This window comes from Talpa occidentalis, unplaced genomic scaffold, assembly GCF_014898055.3.
Source record: "Talpa occidentalis isolate TD23 unplaced genomic scaffold, MPIMG_talOcc4v2.1, whole genome shotgun sequence".
In the NCBI taxonomy this organism is placed as follows: Eukaryota; Metazoa; Chordata; class Mammalia; order Eulipotyphla; family Talpidae; genus Talpa; species Talpa occidentalis.
In genome coordinates this window covers 135,037,324-135,058,563 of record NW_026555331.1, presented here as the reverse complement: position 1 = coordinate 135,058,563, position 21,240 = coordinate 135,037,324, and the positions used below count along the sequence as shown (strand labels likewise).

The window sequence follows — 21,240 nt, the reverse complement described above, 5'->3', positions numbered from 1 at the left end:
CTTCTGCCTGTCTGTTTATCAGTGTCTTCTTAAACAAGAGGTTGCTTTTTATTGATAACTTAAGTCACTCTATCTCATTTGCCTCCACCTTTTCCTCCCTCAGCATCATTATAATCTCAGTACATAAAAAATCTCCATCTGTCAAGATCACGACAGTATCAATTTGTATGACACAGATCCATTCTTATTTCGTGAAAAACTAGAATAAAGAAGGACCTTGAAGTTCAAATGTTGCTGATGCAAATTGCTCACCTTATGAAGCTGTGGTTTTGTAATACCCAGGACAAGGAAACGTGGCAACAAAACCAGGAGGCACCTTATTCTTAGTCTTCTTCTTGGGACTTGTTACTCTTCACCATGACTGTCTCCAAAGACCATAATTAATTGTAGATAGAGGTACATGGGCTTAGGAAGAAAAATCTAACTTTGTTAACTTTCTATTAGCAAATATCTATATTGGCAGAAAGAGAAATTCAATGTGTAACCAGATCTTCATGCTCCTGGAACACAAAGACCTAAACCTGAATCTGGAATGCCCACAGATACATTCCCTGTGGAGGTTCATGCTGATAATGCACTTTCAATTGGTTTAAAGGTTTCATGAAAACACTGTCTGGGGCACATCCATAATGCTGCAGCTGTAATATGCAATGGTAAGAATCCTAAAATCCATTCCACTTTAACATCTATGTCAGTTCATAACTTCCAGCTTTCTCTTGACTCACCCCCATATGCTGTCTTTCATCTCCTCACCAAATTCACTGAAGGGACACTAAACCACCTGATCCACCCTTCACCTGCCTCCCCATCAAAGTGATAAGTCTTCATTTATCACTGAGAGTTTGACACATGGAGGTCCTCCCTCTTCTGAAATTATAATGCTCTCCCAGTCTCCTATAATCAGAATTTCTGAGTATGCCCAAATCTGCAGTAAAGCTCCGATTACAACTTGTTAACTTTTTAAAATTTCTTTCTAAGTGAATCTTGTTTCTAAAAATGGATGTTAATGGACCTCATTCTGGGGAGGGGCAATGTCACATCCTATTAATGTTAAAACGCTCTACTACTCCTGATCATGCCCATTTCTATTAAAAAGTTGTTTTAACCCCAGAAGGTGGCCTGGTCATTGGAGTGTGGTTTGCCTTAATATTTAGGAGGGCTTATAAAGCTTTTCTAGGGATATTTTGCATTATCTTAGTATTGTAATCCAGACTGAAAACATATGGACAGAGTAGAAAACTGTTTTTCTATAAGGAAGTAATGTCAACTTGAAATAGTGGTTATTTGTTTCTTATATTTATGTGAAAAGTAAATGTTACTTAAGTCTTGAGGACCTAAGTGCACATGCTATAACCAAGTTGGTGAAAGAATAAATGAAAATGGGGCATTTACACCATAGGTATTAATAGATTCCTCCTCAAGTACTTGTGCTTTATGATTAATTTTTCATTGGTTTACATGTGCCTGGATTTCTTGATGCTCTATTATATTTTTAAAGGTATATTTTTCCTTAACAAGTGTGAACATAGAAAGATGAAAATGATAATGTTAGTATGCAAAATACCAGAATCCTAAAAAGTACTTTTGTGACTCTATGTTTAAAGCAATATAAAAAATTGAATATACTTAAGTTGACTTGAATTATAATTTATATTTATGTTGACAATACTTTTCAAGTATATTACTAAATTTAAGGTAACAACAAATAAACATTTCTCAATTTTTCTCAAACATATCAAGTTGCTTTACTTAAACAAGGCACTTTCCTCTACCACAGAAAAATGCCTATCATTTCAAATTTACATATTTTGTAGGAAAGTTCTCCAAGTCCATGAAATCTTGGACCAGCCACAACCAGTATCAATCAGCATAAAGTTTCATTGATAAACAGAGTTGTTAATATTTAAGAGTAGACCCTTGATTAGTCTCATTCAGAATGTCTATAGTAATGAACACAAGATGAAGGATAAAGGCAAAACACCCATCCTCTCTCCAAATTACCAGATTGTAAATACAATCAACAGTGGTCTCAGTCACACAAGACATGACTGATTAGAGAGAAGTACCTGTCGCTCATCACAGAAGGGCTATCACAGACCGGTAAGAGAGAACCAGAAATGAAAGTGCAGTACCAGGTGCCTAAGTATGCAGGAGACACATTAGAGTACTAAGGTCAATGACACAATTGCGTTCATGGCACTGACAGTCTTGCAGTAATTCGTTAAGTTTGCAAAGTCCACTTTATCTGGGAATATTTGCTCCTAATATTATGAGGCTGGATAAGAAGCATCATTAAATAAATACCATGTCCCCTCTACTGACCTCATTATAGCTGCAATGAATTTGTAAAATAATCTGAAGAAATGTATGCATTGACATCTCCATGACTTTATATATTTTTCCCATAGAATATATTGCCTTTATCTCTTTTAACCCTTTAAGGCACAGTTAACTATATATCTAACATTTATATATAATTTCACAGTTAGAGTATAATATCATATTCTAATTACAAGTATAGGGGAAGAAAAATCTGCCATTCCAAAACATATCTTTTGGCAAAAGGCTAATCTCAGGGGAGGATCAAAGCCTGGGTACCACTTGCTTTCAAGAATGACGTTTACTGGTAAATTTCTCTCTGGAAGGGTAGCTCCCTCAGTATAATGGGAAGACCTAATCTCTTTAACTCTTTTCAATGGAGAAGGCAGAACTTAAATGTGCATACCATTGTTTACTGTGCCTACTGTTGTATACTGTGCCTTCCCACCTCCCTTTAATTTAATTTAATTTTGATTTAAGTTGGTATCTGAAACCATCTTAAGCCATGTGGCAAATTACCTAGTTTTTCTGGGCCCCTCCCTGCATACAGGAAGTAGACATGTTATTATTAAACTTTTTAACTTTACTCATTAATCTGCCTGATGCCTATTTGATATTTGCCAATATAGAATAACCCAGAGGGGTACAGGATGATTTACTCCATGACTACAGACAATAAAGGCAATGCTTGTATGTGGTTCTCCACTCCTTACATTGTCTGACCAACCCTCAACACACATAGACTTTACTCTAAGCTCCATGAGGAAAAGGATTATAACTTCCTTGTTCTCCTTCACAGACCAAAAATCAGTAGCAATGCCCAACACACAATAAGTCATTATTATTTTCTTTCATCAGTTTCTGTGAAAGCAAATTCTGCTACTCATTCAATGAAACAGATCAAGAACTTACTAAGAGATACTTATTCTCCCATCCAAGTACTAACCAGGCCCGACCCTGCTTAGCTTCCGAGATCAGACGAGATCGGGCGCGTTCAGGGTGGTATGGCCGTAGACTAAACAACCCAAATGCCCAAAAATAGATGACTGGATCAAGAAAATGTGGTACATATATACCATGGAATATTACTCAGCATTCAAAAAAAATAAACACATGCAATTTGCAGCAACATGGATGGCGCTGGAAGGGATCATGCTCAGCGAAATAAGCCAAAAAGAAAAAGAAAAATACCGGATGGTCTCACTCATAGCAGGAATCTAGAAAACTTAAATAAGGGACCAGGAAAATGAATAACTATAAGAAAGTAAAAATCAAAATCAACAAAAAACTATGAACCAGAGACACTTTTAGGGGGGCGGGGGCGGGAGGGGAGGGATTGGGGTCAGAATGGGGGGGCTGCAATTGTATGGGGAATATAAAAATAAAATTTAGTATTTAAAAAAAAAAAAGAGATACTTATTCTCAAGAAACACCAGGTTAGGGTCTCCCTGGTGGCACAAGGGGTTAAGACACAACCTATGAAGCTATCTGCAGACTCTGCAGCATGAGTTTGATCCCCCTGACAGTCAGGGAGCAACCCAGGTGGCTCAGCAGACCTCTCCTGACTCTACTGCTGCTCCTATCATCAGTGTACCTCGGTCAATCTGCCTGTTCTTTTCCCCACTCTGTCTCTGGTGAATCCTCTCACCCTCCACACCTTTGGCCTGTGCCCCAGGTCTTGTATGCATAAAATAAAAATAAATCTTTTTAAAGAAAAAAGAAACACCAGGTTAGTGTGGAAGATGAATTATAATACTAGATGACTCTCTATGATAGAGCTGTTCAAGAAGACTCAGAGAGGTAGAAAAGTGTGTAAGGTATCAACCTAAAGAGGAGACAATGTTATGTCTAATCTCTTAAGTGGTGGAATCAACCAGAAAAAAAAACACTTATAGAGCTTCTGTGATGTTCTGTCAACTTCCACAATTGAATTCTCCTCATAAGTACTTCCTTCCTATCCTTCTTTCATACCCATTGATCACATTGTCTAGTCTCATCCAACCTTACTAGAATATCCCAAAATAGTGTAGGGGATAGATAGAGCAAATGAAAATTGGGTTATCAAAACAGGACATTGTTGAGCTAATTATTTGTTCTTTACAAATGGAAAGTTACTTTTAGGGGAAATAAAAATTAAGTCAATGATAAGTGTCTTCAGTATATATTCTGCTACCTAGAGCAGAAGCAGAAAGGGGAGGAAAGTGCATTCAAGATGAAGTAAATTGTGTATGTAAAGGCATGGAAGAATAATTGCACTTAAGTCTCTGGGAGGTAATTCAAGATTACTGGAACAGAACACAAAGAAGAGTGGTAGGACAAGCTTGGAAATGCAAACAGATGATGGAAAAGGCACTTGGGTTTCATTCAGTTGCCAACAGGAGCCAATACAAAGTTTAACTAGAGCAGTAATGCAAGCTGACTTGTGTTTTGAAAGAATAACTGGTGGCAGGGTAGAGAGTGGACAGAAAAGATTATTGGAGGCATGGAGATCCTGGAAGGTTTATGCAGGAATTCATATAAAAGATTATGAATTTCCTATCTATTTTGTATACCCTGGTATATGGTAGACATTTACCAATATTTTTTAATCAAATAAGTAAACTAAAACATAAAGTTTCCTCACAAGAATCAGTACACTCTTTTCATAAAATTTAAGCTATTTAAAATCCTAAATGGTGAGAAGGGAATATTCTTTAATAAAGAGGGAACCAAAACTGTTTTATTCTTACTTTGTTCCTTTTACACATCTGTGCAGATGAATATTAAATTACTGACTGCCACTCTGTTCTTCACCTACTTTGAAATCCTTGACCTTAGGATCACATCTGATATTTACAATTGCATATCAACTCAGAACAGTGCAAGAATTCTTAAACAAATTCTGTATTCAAGGCTTCTACTAATATTCATGGGGTCTAAAAAAAAATGTACCTACAAAAATATCATACAGTGTCATAATTCATATGCCATTGTCCTATATTCTTCTGTAAAATGGGAACATATGGATTAACTTAATTAAAATTGATGTAAGTGCTGAATATTATTACCAGAATACTATGCAGCAGAAGAATGAGCATATGTGCTTAATTCTAATTGTTATAAAGATAGTATCTAATAAGATGCTTTGAGGCCAATGTTATTTTAAAATATCATTGAACATGTTTACATATTTTCCTTTTATATCACTACTTCTACTCTGCATTTCCCTACCAATCTGTTGAGAAATTCAATAAATAGTAGGAATGGAGAGATCTTTAATACCTTTATCAAATAATCACAGAGTATTATATTCAAATAGAACTATATCTCCAACGCAGAAATATCTTCTATCCCTTCCCTAAGAAACCATCTGGACTTTGCTTGGAAGGTAGAAATAAGATTCATTCTTTTGTGAGGTTGTCTGATGTTGAATCCAGTACTTGACTGAGCAGTCATAGTCATCTGAAGGAGCAGAGTCTGTGTCTGTACACCCAACTCTTCAGATATTTAAAGATAGCTGTTAAACTTTCCCTAAGTCTAGATGCCTCTGCAGTGGTTTAGGGTTGAGTTATCAGGTCTGTGAATGAGAGAGACAACTGGTAGAAGAAATGAGCCATTATGAAGAATGAACTATTTTTGTTCCCTTCTTAGATGTGAGAGTAAGGGAGGTTGAGGAGTCTCCAAAGCATTAGGAATGAGGAAAAAAAAAAGCATACATATGTAGATATACTGATGGAGGTAGAGAGAGCTACAGAGACAGATAACACTGCTAGAGATAGATGGGGCAAGTTAGCCTGAAAGTCTAAGGAGAAATTCTCTATCTCCAAAGAAGAAACAGGACAGCCAAAGAAACTCATTCTTCCCGTTACTGAATCAATTGACAAGCCTCTGTTCTGGAGGTGGAAAGCAGGTTGCAGTGCTCAGTAGGACTTGTGTGAGGTTCTGCCTGTACTGCTTTTACTTATGACCCGAGTCGAGTATTCTGCTTGCACAGATGCCGGACTCCAAGGTGACTGTGAAATCAAGCGTCTCCTGGAATAATAAACTCCAAGCTTCTCAGCAGAACAGCGAAGCAAAACTCCTAAGTTTATGTTCTCAATTTTAAAATCAGTTAACAGGCTTTAATTCAGTCTATAGTATCTAAATTCCAAAACATGCTTGATTTGCAATTCTGAGGCCTTAGAGAAGCATCGCGTTTTCCTGCCTAGATGGCTTCACATATTACACTAATCAGCCTCCTTGGGCCAATATAATTAGGCAAAATTAGTTCATACCTTCATTTCTTGGCTTCCTCCCCTAGAGTCATTTGACTTTGAAGCTCGTGCTATTGCTCTAGCATTAATATTTAAATAATAAATACAAAATTCCTAGGAGAATTCATTAAGAAATGTATACCAAGTACTTTTTAAAAACTATGACAAATGCACTCTCCAGCACCAGGCATGGAGAGAGGCATCTGAAATCAGCAAGATTAGCTGCAACAAGTCTGGGAATCAATATCGTGATAGATAACTACATAAGAAAAACATTTTAGCCAGCAGCACTTTCTAAGTGCATCTAATAATCATCTTAGCAATTCGGCTTACAAAACCATGACTGCTTCCCACGAGCCCTCCTTAATGTGACTCTTCTATATCATTCTGCCTTTTCTATTCACCTCTTGCTCTTCCATGATGTAGTGCTTAGTCAAGCTAGCTTTGGCATCAAATTCACCCTATTTTCACAGCCTGGCTTGGCTTTAGGAGATGCTTTTATTTCCTTTCCTCACCCCACTCCTAAGGCCAATCTTGGATTTACTATGTGACATCAACCCTTTAGTCTTGGTTATATGTCCTTTCTCCATGAAGCTCCTGAATTCCTTTATAAGAGACTGTCGATCCTGCTGTTTCTCTCATAATGCTGCTATACAATAATAAAAGTTATCCACTGTCATTCCTCTGTCACTTGTATGTATCCTTCCTGTGCTTTACCGGAAGGGAAAAATGTCCCTCTTTTATATCCCAAGGATTTATCCCAGTGGAAAGTAAGACTCTAATAAATATGTGTTGAATGAATCAGGGAATGAATGACTGCTAGGGTAATTGCACTAGGAAAATACCACTCTGCCTTAGAAAGAAAGTACACACACACACACACATTCACGTTAATATTTTCTGGAGCTTCAGGATAGCTTTCTATCATTAGAAATTAAATTTTATTCTTTATACAGCAATGAACTTATATAATGTACTATCCTGACATTTATAATTGGAATGGTTGAATCCTGAGAAATCAGCCAACCAGCCAATATTTATGAAAAAATTCTATAAAATGCCTAACTCTGTGAATTAAAAAAAAGTTTTCTGGCTCTAAGTCAGTGAGAATGGCAAACAAAAATTGAGTACTTCGAGTGATGTCAGTTTATAGAACAGTGTTAACATGTTTTGTAGCAAAATATTAACTGCTTATCCCCAAATCAAATACCCTCAAATTTAAACATATATGTGCAACATGTTATAATTACAGTCCTCTCATATTTCACCCAATCTCCCTTTTCTCCTATACCTTCTGCTTAAATTGGCAGAAATCTGATTTTTGCATCATTTTCTTGCAAAAAAAATATCTTTGTGACTCATCCAGAACATCCAGAAATTTTTTCTAAACTTTGATATTTGGATAAGACTTGAGTGATCTTACAGACTAGCTATCTCATAATAACCTAGAGATCAACTAAAACTTCAACTTCATTACTTATCAGGATTGCAAATATCTGGTGAGTGATGTCCAGTGTAAGAGCTAAGGCAAAATACAGATGCTTTGTAAGTCAAAAGTCACTCCATAGATTAGAGGCATATAAATTTCAAAAAAGAATAGCGTATCCATGGAGATCTCCCCCATTGTGGAAGGATCTGAGAGTTTAAAATTGATTGAGATTTAATTAGCCACACAGTTGTTTAAGAATGAATGACAGTGTCAGGATAATGGACATGATCACGGGGAAAAGTAGGTCAAGGAACCAAGAGATCAGAATGTTAAAGGTCATCTCTATATCCACATTAATTTCATTAAGATTTATGGTGAATAAAACTGGAAAGCATGTCAATGAACCTGGGCCTAAGTATAAGAAATGGGTTGCCTAGGAATGGGTGGTGACATGACCAGAAGAGGATGGATAGTGATTAAGGAGAAATAATGCTTTTAAAAGTACTGGTAATTTTGCCATATTAAACATAATCTCTCTCTCTCTCACACACACACATATATACCTACTTGTGAAAAATAATTCAGAGATACATCTATGAAGACAGTGTGTGGCACATGCTTTGGGGTTCAAGGAGTCCTGCAATAGTTCCATCAGGGGCTATTTACAACAGACAGGGAATATGCTGTTTTGGCTCAATTTTATATTACAACTGAATTCTTTTAGAGACTCAGAGAAGATGCTCCAGGTTGTAAAATATTTGAGTTGATCCTTGAGTACTACTTTTTGATTCTAAGTCTCTTCTCTCATAATTTTTAGGTATTTTTCAAAAATATGAGTGTAGGGCCTCCCTGGTGGCACAGGGGTTAATTGTCAGCACTATGACACTATCTGCAGCCACTGCAGTTCTATCCTGGTCAGGGGGTGATCCACATGGCGCAGCAGAACTCTCCTGTCTCACCCGCTGCTCCTCTCAGCAGTGTGTTTCAGTAGATCAACCTGTTCTGCTCCCCACTCTGTCTCTGGTGAATCCTCACACCTCCCTGCATCTCTGGCCTATACCCCAGTTCTTATATGCATAAATAAATAAATCTTTTAAAAAATGAGTGTAAGAAAATGTTCTGTCTCAGTTCTTCAATGCCTACCTTCTGTTTTTTTCCATTGGAATTATTTCAAGAGTATATTCCAAACTTTTTAATGATTCTCCAATCTCTGTTCCTATCCAAAAATTGCTACATTTGCATGTACCTTCCAATAGCAGGTTCTTAGTATATTCCAATGTTTTATATTGCTTACTTAGTTAATTTCTTCTCAGCTTTCAAAGTCCAGTTCAAAATATGTTTTCCCTGACCTCCCAGTTCCCAAATAGGTTAGGTACCCCATTAAATGCTTGTAGTATGTACCTCTTCTCCTGGCACTTACCAGTACTAGAACTAAATGTTTAATGGTATAATTTTGGGCCATTTTCTATCTTCATCACCACTGTCTTCCCAGCAGCTCACATAGTATTTTACATAAAGGAAATGCTCCGTAGGTAATTACTGGATCAGTGAACAGATACAAGAATGAATATTAAACACAGGGAAATACTACTCAACTACTAAGATTTCTATCATTAAATGAAAAGAAAATACTATAAAGCACCTTTGGGAAATTGCACCATTTTTGTTAATAAACCAAATTAAATGTCCAATACTAAAATACTAAAATGATTATTTCCAAGGGATAAAATTAAGGAAATTTTATTTTCTTTTTCTTTTAATCTTAAATGTTTATGTTTTCTATAATTAACATTTATTGTTTCACAACCAAAATAAAATGCTTTACTCCACACATCTATTATTTATTTGAAAATGTGGAAAGGTTGTTTCCCAAAACTGGCATACTAATACTACTACCATTTTGCAGTATTATAAGACACTTTATAATCTCCAAAGTTTTTGGCTATACCCTAGCTTAAATGACTTTCACACAGAGACTCCAAAACATAAACAGGACAAGTCTTATTCCAGTCTTACAGTAGAGTATGCAATTACACTTTTATAACTATGTTTAGTGATCTTTTTTTTTATACAACTGTATTTCCCAAAGTCCTTATTGCTAAAGATACTTACTCGTTATATCTGAATCAAGAAAAGCAGATACCCATGTTAGTTTACCTACTTTTTGAAAAGTAAAATTGTCAGAAACAGAGTTCAAGATTTTATCTTCTTCTTCTTTAACTATTTTGTAAGAACTATGTAAAAAAACTGAAATTTTCATGACCATTAACTTTTTCATTCTTCCAATAAATACCTACGGAGGAAGCACAGTATGAAGGCTGGCTTCATGGAATTTGCAGTTTAGAGGAAGATAACACGCAAGGAAATGTATGATAAATTTTGGGACAAGAAAAAGTGGAGGGGGAAACATGTAGTGAAAAAGGATAATTAGAAGGAACTCACTTAGATTGGTAGAGTGAGGATAATACTCCTGAAGTATAAATGAGAATATCGAGGTGACGAGTGAAAGGAAGACTGTTTCAACTAGAGGAAATAAAATCTGCAAGCACCCTAAGGCAGAAAGAGTTTGGAATATCTAAAGGACCATAAGGAGGGATTGTTAGAGTAAAAGACCAAAAGCAGCCCAAGTTGAGGCAGGAGAGATAAAACAAAGCTCTTTCCTTTCCACTAAGTGAGCTTTTATTATATTCACAAGAATCAGCCCATGATTTATAGCCTTCATTATGATGAATCAGCCTTTATCATAAGCCCTTGCTGTCAATTTCCTGTAACGACTGTCAGACATGAGTCACCATCTAATATAAGAAGGCCTACTTCACACATTCATGATCCTCATTTTATACACTGGTAAGGAGAAAATTGAGGTTGTTATTACTGTGATGCAAGAGCATACTTGCTAATTAGCAAATTATTGAAACAGCATTATTGTTTATCTTAATTCTGACAAATCTCTAGAATCTTTTCTATCAATTTACCTATAAAGTTGGTGATAAATAAATTCCTGACAAAGGTCTCAGGCAATGTATTTATTAATGAATGCAATGTTCCATAGTTAAAGGATCCTGCAGCAAGATTATTGAAAAAGAAAAAAAATTAACAAATTATTTGTTGTAAATTTGCATTTACTTATATTGAACATCTTACCACATATTGTCAATATGCCTTTTCAGTCAAAGCAGAACATATAAGCACAAAATCATATAATGTGCAAAATATGTTGCTGTCTGGAGTATGGCTCATCAAGAAGACCGAGCTGGGTGTAACAATCATTTCTATATAAATTAAATCATGCAAGAAATGAGGGCATGTAGGGAGGGAAACCATGGGTCACCTAACCGAGGGGAAAAGAAACCCACTATTGTAGATTACAGAAAAAAAGAAACCAATGAGGAGACATGTACAAATGCAATAGCAGAAATGAAGATATCAGAAGAAGATATCACAGAGTCGAAGACAACAATGTATCCTAAGGGGAACAGTCAAATAGTGCTATAGTCAGTTTATGTAATTGTTTTTCTATTTGTTAGTGGAGGGGAAGGAACCGAAAAATGCCCATTGATTGGATTAAAAACAATATTTTGTTATCTTACGGACATAGTTTTCCAGGAAAACAAATCAGAATTTAGATTCACATATAGTTGAGTATTTATTTAACAGTTAATCAACTGACACATAGTACACACCAGATAAACAATACTCATTTTGCTTATAGGCCATAAAATAACATTAAGGTTGTCGGCCCTTTAGTAAAACGACTTTCGGAATATTTTCAGACTCAAAAGCAACAATATTAGACTAAGTGGGGATTTTGATGTCTCAAACACAAATCTTGCTGTGAGTGTATTTGGTATTGTTGCTCTTCCTATTGCAACAGGGTGGTCCCCAGGAAAGGGGGAGGTTCCCTGCCCCACCCAAGGGAGAGTGGAGCTGAGCAGGAAGAGGAGAAGCTGCAGAAGAGACTGAGGAAGGAAGCAGGATGGAGCCAGAAGGAGACCTGGAGGAGGCGCATGGAGCCTAGAGACACATGAAGAAACTGTGCTTGTCTTTTGGTCGTGGATGGGGTGACACAGATGTGGGTGAGACCCATGGGGAGGTGACAATGGCAGCTTTTATCTTGATGTTGATTTTGCTCTTTTCCTTCCGGGCTTGTCTGCTTGTTTCTGACCCTTTTCTGTGGGTCCCCACTGGAAGATGCTTTAGACTTGTGGCAGGCCTTGGGGCCTTGCTCTGGGCCAATCCCATTTGGATGGACTTTTACCCATGAGGGGACGGGTAACTTTGGGTGCTTGATTTAGAAACTAGATTATTTGCCTTTCCTGTATTGTTTCCTAGTTGTATTAAAGTTCCTTCCCATTAAAGTCTCCTATGTTTTGTGTTGATGCAGCGGATGGCAGAACCCATTTAGAATAGGCAGGTTTGCAGGGTTTGGGCTGCCCCTCTCCCTGTCCTATAACACTAGGATGTTTGTGGCACAGAGTACACACAGACATACAGAAATGAGTTAGCCTCAAAGACCATGGCTGCATGGTGAAGATTTATTTATCCTTGAAAGGCACACAACACATGTGCTATTCTTAACATATCCATTTATTCTTTACATATCAATTTTAGTAAAGCCTCCTGAGTTTTAATGTCAATTTAGACACATTTTTGGAATGTCATAGTGCTCTGTGATTAAAAAAAAAAGACTTCAATATAAGAAAGACTGTCTCCACAAGTCATTCAAATATCATTTCGGTTAAAGCTAACTACATTAATTCCACAATGTCTGAAATCTAAATTTCCTAATTGATGAAATGAAAATATATCTATTTATTCTTTAAAATTATTGCTTACTGGACAATGTCCATGTCATAATGGGTTTGTTTTAGGAAATATTCTGATTGTGGCCATATCAGCTTTCTCTATAATACTTATCTTTCCTACTTGAATTGATAATGATTTTAGAAATGGTCTAATTCTAGCAGCTTCACATGTGTCCTCTCTGGGGCAACTAAGCTATTTTTGAAGACAATGAATCCAAGGATTGTCACAGAGGGTTAAGTCTTATAGAACTCTCCAAAGCCAAGTACTTTGTGTAGTGTGAGTGGAGTCTTCTGGAATGCTATTGCACTTTGGCAAGAAATGGAGCTTTGCATACTTAGGAAGAAGGTTTCACTTTAATTATTTTAAATTCTGATTAGGATTATTTCTGATCAATGATAGGAGAAGCATGTTTGCATACAATAAAAAGGAACAAATGTGTATCGATAATGGTGAACTTTTAACAAGCCTATACTACTTAACATGCTACTTTTCCATCTTTAATTCAGGAAAACCAAGTGCTTACAGCAACTTTTCTTCTAGTAATCATGCCTTAAATTAAAAACTTTGATATGCGAAATAAGTCAGAAAGAAAAATACCGGCTAGTCTCACTCATAGCAGGAATTTAAAGAACCTAAATAAAAGACCAGGAAAAAGACTAATTAATACAAAGTAAAAATCAAAATCAACAAGCAACTATAAGCCAGAGACACACCTTGGGAGAGGAAGGATTAGGGTCAAAATAAGGGGGGATGCAATTGTATGGGGAATATAACCAAAATGAAAATGCATACATTGTGCAAAAATGAAAAATGATTTAAGAATTATATAAAATATTAAAACAAATTTTGATATGGTCTCTTTAACATCCCTTTGTCATTTGAATTTGGTATCTTAACTGGAAGTACATTTTCTCACACATCCTAGTGTGTTAGCTATGCAGACAAAAATATTAGATCATTAGCCTAGCTGGCTCAGTTGATTAGAGAGCATAGCTCTAATGCCAATACAGTCATTAAGGCCCCAGAAGTTAGTTACTTCTGTTTGAAGGGCACTTGTTCTACTAGCAAGTTTTCTTATCATGTGTACTTTTAGCGTCCGGGTAAGCCTGTTCAAAACATGAAGATGACAGAGCTCAAACCTATTAGCATTAGTAAAAAGGCAACTCAGTTCATTCTTCTCACTATGACTGGGGAAGCAAGTTATTTTCACATAGAAAAAAATAGATTGGTGTCACAGTCTCATATTAATTAGATCAATTATTCATTCATTGCTTCTGTCTATATACTTATAAATCTGTAAAGGCATATTTCTGGGGAAGAGAGAAAACAAAAAAAGAGATATTGTTAGGCTAGAGAAAGGAACTTAGAAATCATCTCTCACCATTTTTACAGAGGAGAAGAATGAGAGCTGGAAATGTTATAGGACAGGGAGAGGGGCAGCCCAAGCCCCGCAAACCTGCCTATTCTAAATGGGTTCTGCCATCCGCCGCATCAACACAAAACATGAGACTTTAATGGGAAGGAACTTTAATTAGGAAACAATACAGGAAAGCAAAGAATCTAGTTTCTAAATGAAGCACCCAAAGTTACCCATCCCCTCATGGGTAAAAGTCCATCCATATGGGATCGGCCCAGAACAAGGCCCCAAAGCCTGCTAAAAGTCTAAAGCATCTTCCAGTGGGGACCCACAGAAAAGGGTTGTTATAGTGTTATAGGACAGGGAGAGGGGCAGCCCAAAACCCCGCAAACCTGCCTATTCTAAATGGGTTCTGCCATCCGCCGCATCAACACAAAACATAGGAGACTTTAATGAAAAGGAACTTTAATAAAACTAGGAAACAATACAGGTAAGGCAAAGAATCTAGTTTCTAAATCAAGCACCCAAAGTTACCCATCCCCTCATGGGTAAAAGTCCATCCAAATGGGATTGGCCCAGAGCAAGGCCCCAAGGCCTGCCACAAGTCTAAAGCATCTTCCAGTGGGGACCCACAGAAAAGGGTCAGAAACAAGCAGACAAGCCGGAAGGAAAAGAGCAAAATCAACATCAAGATAAAAGCTGCCATTGTCACCTCCCCACGGGTCTCACCCACATCTGTGTCACCCAGTCCACGACCAAAAGACAAGCACAGTTTCTTCACGTGTCTCTAGGCTCCATGCGTCTCTTCCAGGTCTCCTGGCTCCATCCTGTTTCCTTCCTCAGTCTCTTCTGCAGCTTCTCCTCTTCCTGCTCAGCTCCACCCTCCCTTGGGTGGGGCAGGGAACCTGGAACTTCCCCCTTTCCTGGGGACCACCCTGTTACAGAAAGAGTGACTTATTCACTGTTGTTAGAATTACAGGGGAGAATAACTAAGAATCAGTAATGGTTAATTTTATGTGTCATCTTGCCTGGGCCACCCTACCCAGGCACCTGGTGGAACATTCTTCTGAATGTTGCTGTGAGGATGTTTTTAGATGAGATTAACATTTAAATCTATGGATTGTGTGTCAATCAGATTGCCCTTCATTATGTGGGTGTGTCTCATTCAACTGAAGACTTGCATAGAATAAAAAGACTTCCCCACCCCAATACAAGAAGGAATTCTACAGGAAATAGTCTTTGGACTCAAACTGCAACATCAGTTCTCCCCAGGGTCTACAGTCTGCCAGTTGACATGCAGATTTGGGATTTGCCAACCTCCATAATCCCATTTCTTAAAATAAATCTGTGTGTATAAAATATATTGTATGTCTATATATAATAAAATACAGATATATGCTCAAAGCAGACATACACACATATTCTGTTGGTTCTGTTTCTCTGGAGAATCTACCAATAGAGATTTGGGGTGAACGATGAAATTGTCAGAAGATAAATTGTTGATAAAAGTGGAAAGAGGGCAGTGTTGGTAAGTAACATGTACCTTCAAGTGAGAAGAATGGATAAAAGCATCAAGTGCCTTCTCTTCTAAACTCCTTCTTCTCTTCCCAGTGAATTAATTCAACTTTTTTGGATAGGACTTTCAAAAACCTACAAACATCATATAAAAAGATAGAATTTCCTTTTGAATTAGTATGTTGAGTCAGCAGCTATCTTGTTTCTCTTCTCTAACTATTGAGTGTTCAATACTACTGTCTATAAACAAACTGCATAAACTTCCACTCATTGATTATCCAAGAATAAAAACAACCAAATTCTCTTTTTATAACAATGAGCAAAAGGCCACATTTGAGCCTATAATTGAGTATCCAAATCACAGAGATATGTAAGGTGTTGCAAGCTTCCTGCTTTTCTCTATGCTAACATCATTCTCTTCCTTTGAAGCTTATCTCATGCCTCACCTTGATAATGGTATTTTCCTGTTGGCTACTGTTCATGTTGAACTCTGTCTTCTCAAATGCACTCTTCACCTTAGCACTTTATCTCTCATCATTTTCTGTCTGAACCACTCAATACAGTGTTCAACTCTACCGTTTAGTCTTTAAAGTGACAGAGAGGTGTTAATCTGTAATGCTTGTAACTAAGTGACGTTAGTCTCCAGGAATTAGCCAGATAAGTGGTGTCATTGCAGGACTCTGAGGACAGTAGGAAGCATGATTATAAAAATTTAAACCTTGACACTTCTTCTAGAGACCAGTAGGAGGAATAGTGAGGGATTTTAGGCAATGCTAGTATAAGATGTGTGAGGAGCCCTGTGATTGGTGGAGGAACTGGCATGCCCCTTATCTCAACAAATGGAGCAACGCATCTTAGAATGTGATGGTACACGGGTTGAGATCATTTCCAGAGGTCCACCCCTAACCAGGGTCTTAAACCTTGTACATAGAGGAAAAGACAAATGTTTGTAACATTGAAAGGCCTTGAATTCTGAACAAGTAGATTTTGGACAACTGGAAGGATACATCATTCTCAAAATTAGTAGATAAGTATAATGATTTGATGTCAATTTCCCAAAGGATATGGGTAAAGGTGGAGACTATTTTTAAGGGATTTCATTAAGTCTTTAGCAAAGCAGGCTGGTAATACTTTCCACTGTTGTGTGGGCAGTTTCAGTGTGATACTTATACGAAGAGCTACAATGGTCTCTTAAGATATTAGCAAAAAAGCAAGACAATGGAGAGAATATGATTGGTGGTGTGATGGGAGGTCATAGGCTATGGTATGGGAAGGAGGAAGTGATGATGAGGTCTCTAGCTAGAGGGGGCATGGGATTATATGCATTTAGGTAGCAGCAGCCTTACTGGATATTCATTAGAAACCAGTAGAGATTTGGGGTGAATGATGAAATTATAAGAATCTAAATTAGTGATAAAATTGGGATAGGGAGGCCTCCTTGGTGGCACTGGGGTTAAAGTCTCAGCATGCTCAAGCTGTCACCAGCCACTGAGCATGAGTTCAATCCCCAGCCAGGGAGCTAACCCACAAGGTGCAGCAGCCCTCTACTGTGTTTTAGTAGATTTGCCTGTTCTGTTCTCCACTCTGTCTCTGGTGAATCCTCTCACCCCCTACCTGCACCTCTGGCCTACACCCCAGCTCTTGATTGTGTAAATAAATTTAAAAAAAAACAAAACTTTCCAGCTTAAAAAAATATGCAAGTAGGGGAGAGTTGGTTAAATGTAGGTGCTAGTCCCATGTAACATGCCAAGAGCTCTTAGGGAGGTGAGGCACCCCAAGGAGTCTTGAGCAATGGTTTTCTCTAGTCCCTACTATATTCTATTCCTAAAAACACCCCTTCTCTGAGAGGAAAAAGTCTTTTGAAGTCTAGCACTGCCTTCCAGCTCTGTGATTCCAAATGTTTCTAGGGCAGTATTCAATAAGAAGCAGGTGAGAAGAGGAGGCAGGGCCAGGGGAGGGAAGAGCACAAGGGACTGTGGTGATGGATCACAGGTGGGTAACTATGGGAACTACAGCTGAGGGGGAAATCAAACACTGTCCAAAAATGAACAGTGATATAAGATGATGTAAGAAAAGAAATAAATTTAATGAAATAGAGAAAAAGAAACAGCAAAACCTTAAACTATCCAGGACTTGCTCTTTTTTTTTTTAACTTTAGGAAAATATAGCTTTCTGTCTTAGCTACTCTCTATCTCCAGAGAAAATGAGGCATGATTACTGCAACACTTCTGAAAGAATTCTATCATCTAGCATTTAGAATTCCTTCGGGTGGAATTGAGTAAGAGATGCACAGGAGGAAGCTCACTTTTCAAAAAGGGCCTTGTTTGCATGATGCTGGAGTAGATCACTTAGTGTCAGTTATCTTATTACCCACAGCTGCTCATTCCACATTATCTAAATGCCACACCAGCATGCAATTCATAACCACTTGCTTTCTGGTTTTGCTCTTTTTAGGATCTCTGAAAGTGCTTCTGGCTCTTCACCCATCTATAGTGAGGGGGCTGAAGATGGTGGCAGAGAAAAGGCATCAACTCCATCCCAGACAAAGATGTGTGATGAAGCTTAACATTAAGATTTTTCTGGAGCATCATTACATCTCCAATTAACTCTCCATAAACACACACTTGAAATTATGAAATATTCCATGAAACTTAGAGATGGGAAATGCAGCATTTAAGAAATAAAATGTTAATGTTCCTCAAGTTTCTGGAGAAAAACAAATTAAGAGAAATAAAAAAAATTAAACATAAAACATCTGATTCAATAGGACTAATAAAACATTTCTCAGGTTTGAGAACTTAAACAGTATTAACTGTAAATGTTTAGGTCTTTTTTTAAAGGTTATTTTAAAAGGTTTGAAATTTACTGAAAATTTTTCATGCATTATGTCTTGTCTATAACTCAGCTTAATTCAGTGTAAGCTTACTAAAGACAAGGAGCTATTAAATACTTTCATACATCATGGAACTTTCCTTCTGTCACCCAAACTAAAGTTTTCAACCTAAAATTCTTTAAAAAATATACTCAGTCAAGTAAAATAAAACTAGTCTGTCAAGTAAAATAAAACTAGTCTGTAAATTAGACAATAGTATTATCACTTTGCAATTTGAGAATGTGATTAACATGACAATACATTCAGAGGAAAAAAATATCCAATGCATGTATGGTCATTTAATCCACAAAAGAGAGTATCATAATTTAAAGAGACCATAAAGGTTTTCATGACCTGAGATGCCTACCCACATGCATTAATCTCCCCATAAACTTTGCCAAGTTTAAAAAAAAAAAAAACCAAATCCTTGACCAAGTTTTTTTTAAAAAAAGCAAGTCCTTGACTTGGACTAAGGAGACTATGCATGGAATCCAGAATTTGGACATAAACATCCCCAGTGAGAGCTCAATAAGCTTAACAAAACTTATCACTACCTCTGCAAGGTGCAACACAATGCATTAATTCATGTATTTATACTTTTATTTATCCTTCTCCGCTGCTGAGGAAGCATCAAATATATTGTCTACATTCACCTACCCTTCTCTACTTTTTTAAAAGATTTTATTTATTTTTTAAAGATTTTAAAGATTTTTTAAAAAAATATTTATTTCTGCATAGAAGAACTGTAGTGCAGGACAGAGGTGGGGGAGTGGGGTGAGAGGATTCGCCAGAGACAGAGTGGGGAGTAAAACAGGCAGTACTGAAAAAAAAGTGTACTGAAATACACTGCTGAGAGGGAGTAGTGGGCAAAACAGAAGAGGTCTGCTTCACCATGTGCCCATCTCTGGCTGGGGACTCAACTCAGGCCATTATTCAATACTGCACCATATCTTCCACTTTCAACACTCCAGTGAAATTGCTCCCGCTCAGATTAACTATAACAGTATTTCTTCTTGAAATTCTCTGATATATGTTTCAGCATTTAGAAGGCCAACTCATTAAGATTTGTATTTTATCATATAGTTAAAGTAAGAGGAAATGTGACTCAAAGAAGTTTCCTAAATCAGTTTTAAGAATCTAGGTACTGTTCTTCTATCCTAATTTCAAGGAAATTTCTAGGATGCTTGCTCAGAGTTCCCCCCTTTCAGTAACTCCTAGATTTTGCTATAATAGTTTCAGCTCTTTGGAAAAACAGAATTAAAGAAAGAGGGAAAGTTGGTGAGTAGAAAGGGATTGGTATAAGAGAGAGAGAGGAAATAAAAGATTTTCATGAGACTTGAAATATAAGATTGGCAAGAAAAGGGCATGGGCACAGCTATCAAATGTGAGAGAACTGATTAACATTGGAGCAATGAGAGAGATATTAAGAAGTGTATGTTATCAAATGAACCTTCTTTAATGTTCTAAAAGAGGCACCAAAGTCCAAAAGATGAGGATTACAACTTGCTTTCATCAGCTGCATGAAATACTCTTTTCATATCACTTAGGCTGAAACTTATAGATACCAAGATTGATTCATTATTCTTATATCAAGGTAAGAGGTACCCCATTCCTTAGTCCTGAGCCTTGAGATGTCCATACTCTTACCTCTTTTGGCCACATCCAACCTCACAGAGCAAGAAGGCTAAAAGGGCTCACATAATGGGCCATAAATTGTTATAACCCCCAAGCTCCTGTAACTATCTAAATATCACTACTAGTTCCAGCATCTGGGTGGTAATCTTCTGTGGTTCCATCTTCTAGAGAGTGGTCATAAGAGTGATAAGCAGTGGCAAGAAGCCCACTTTGCCAGAGGGAAGTAAATGGGGCTTGATCAGGGGACTCTGGCTACATGCACACCAATGCCCCACATAATGTGGGGAAAAGAATGGGAGGCTGGGCCACATACAGAGACCTCAGGAATCAAGACCAGGGGATGGTTCTCCTCATAATGCCATTCTGGAATGGCACTCTAAGGAGTTCAAGAATTTTAAATTCAGACCTAGATTGTTAGGAAAGTTGATAGGTTATGTTTTATTTGACAGTTTGTCAACTGGGTTTCTAACTTTTGAATACTTAATTTGACCTTTCTTTTAAAAATATAAAAAATTAATGGCCATTTAATAGGACATTGAAGACTCTATTCCACCTTTTTCCCTGGGCTCTAGAACTGGTAGGGATAGACTTGCATGTCATTATTATAATTTTAATGGTATGAGGGAGGTGAACAAAATGAAAAAGACATTTGAGGCAGAGTTTTACATATAAAGAAGTGTGAAACATCCTCTTTGTGGCATTATTCTATATATTAGATCAATTAAGCTTACAAGTCAATATAATACATTGTTCTAATTATTAGATGGTAATCTGTAGTCATTTTCTCAGCCCACTACACTTTTGTTCTAATCTACATCCTTTGTGCTGTTTGTAGCAAATAATTACATTTCTATATGGTATAAGCCCAACTATATATTATATACATATTATCTCATATAATTGCTTTTTAAATGAGTTGAGAAAAGAAAAGGGGAAATATCCATTTATCCTGTCTTTTATAATTGCAGTTACTTTTATAGTGTGAGTGTCTGTGTGTGTGTATATTCAAATTACCATCTGGAGTCACTTGATTTTAGCCTAGCGAACTCCTTTTGGTATTCCTTATAAGACAGGC

The 21,240-nt window shown here is 37.1% G+C and overlaps 1 long non-coding RNA gene across 1 annotated transcript in view; it reads left to right on the top strand.

The window, feature by feature from the left end:
• The window catches only part of LOC119252531 (uncharacterized), an 89,017-nt gene extending 70,607 nt beyond the window's left edge, over nt 1-18,410 (top strand). Inside the window, exon 4 of the long non-coding RNA XR_005126843.2 lies at nt 18,113-18,410. This is a non-coding gene — a long non-coding RNA (uncharacterized LOC119252531). The remainder of the gene's footprint in view (nt 1-18,112) is intronic.
• Nucleotides 18,411-21,240: the final 2,830 nt, after the last annotated feature.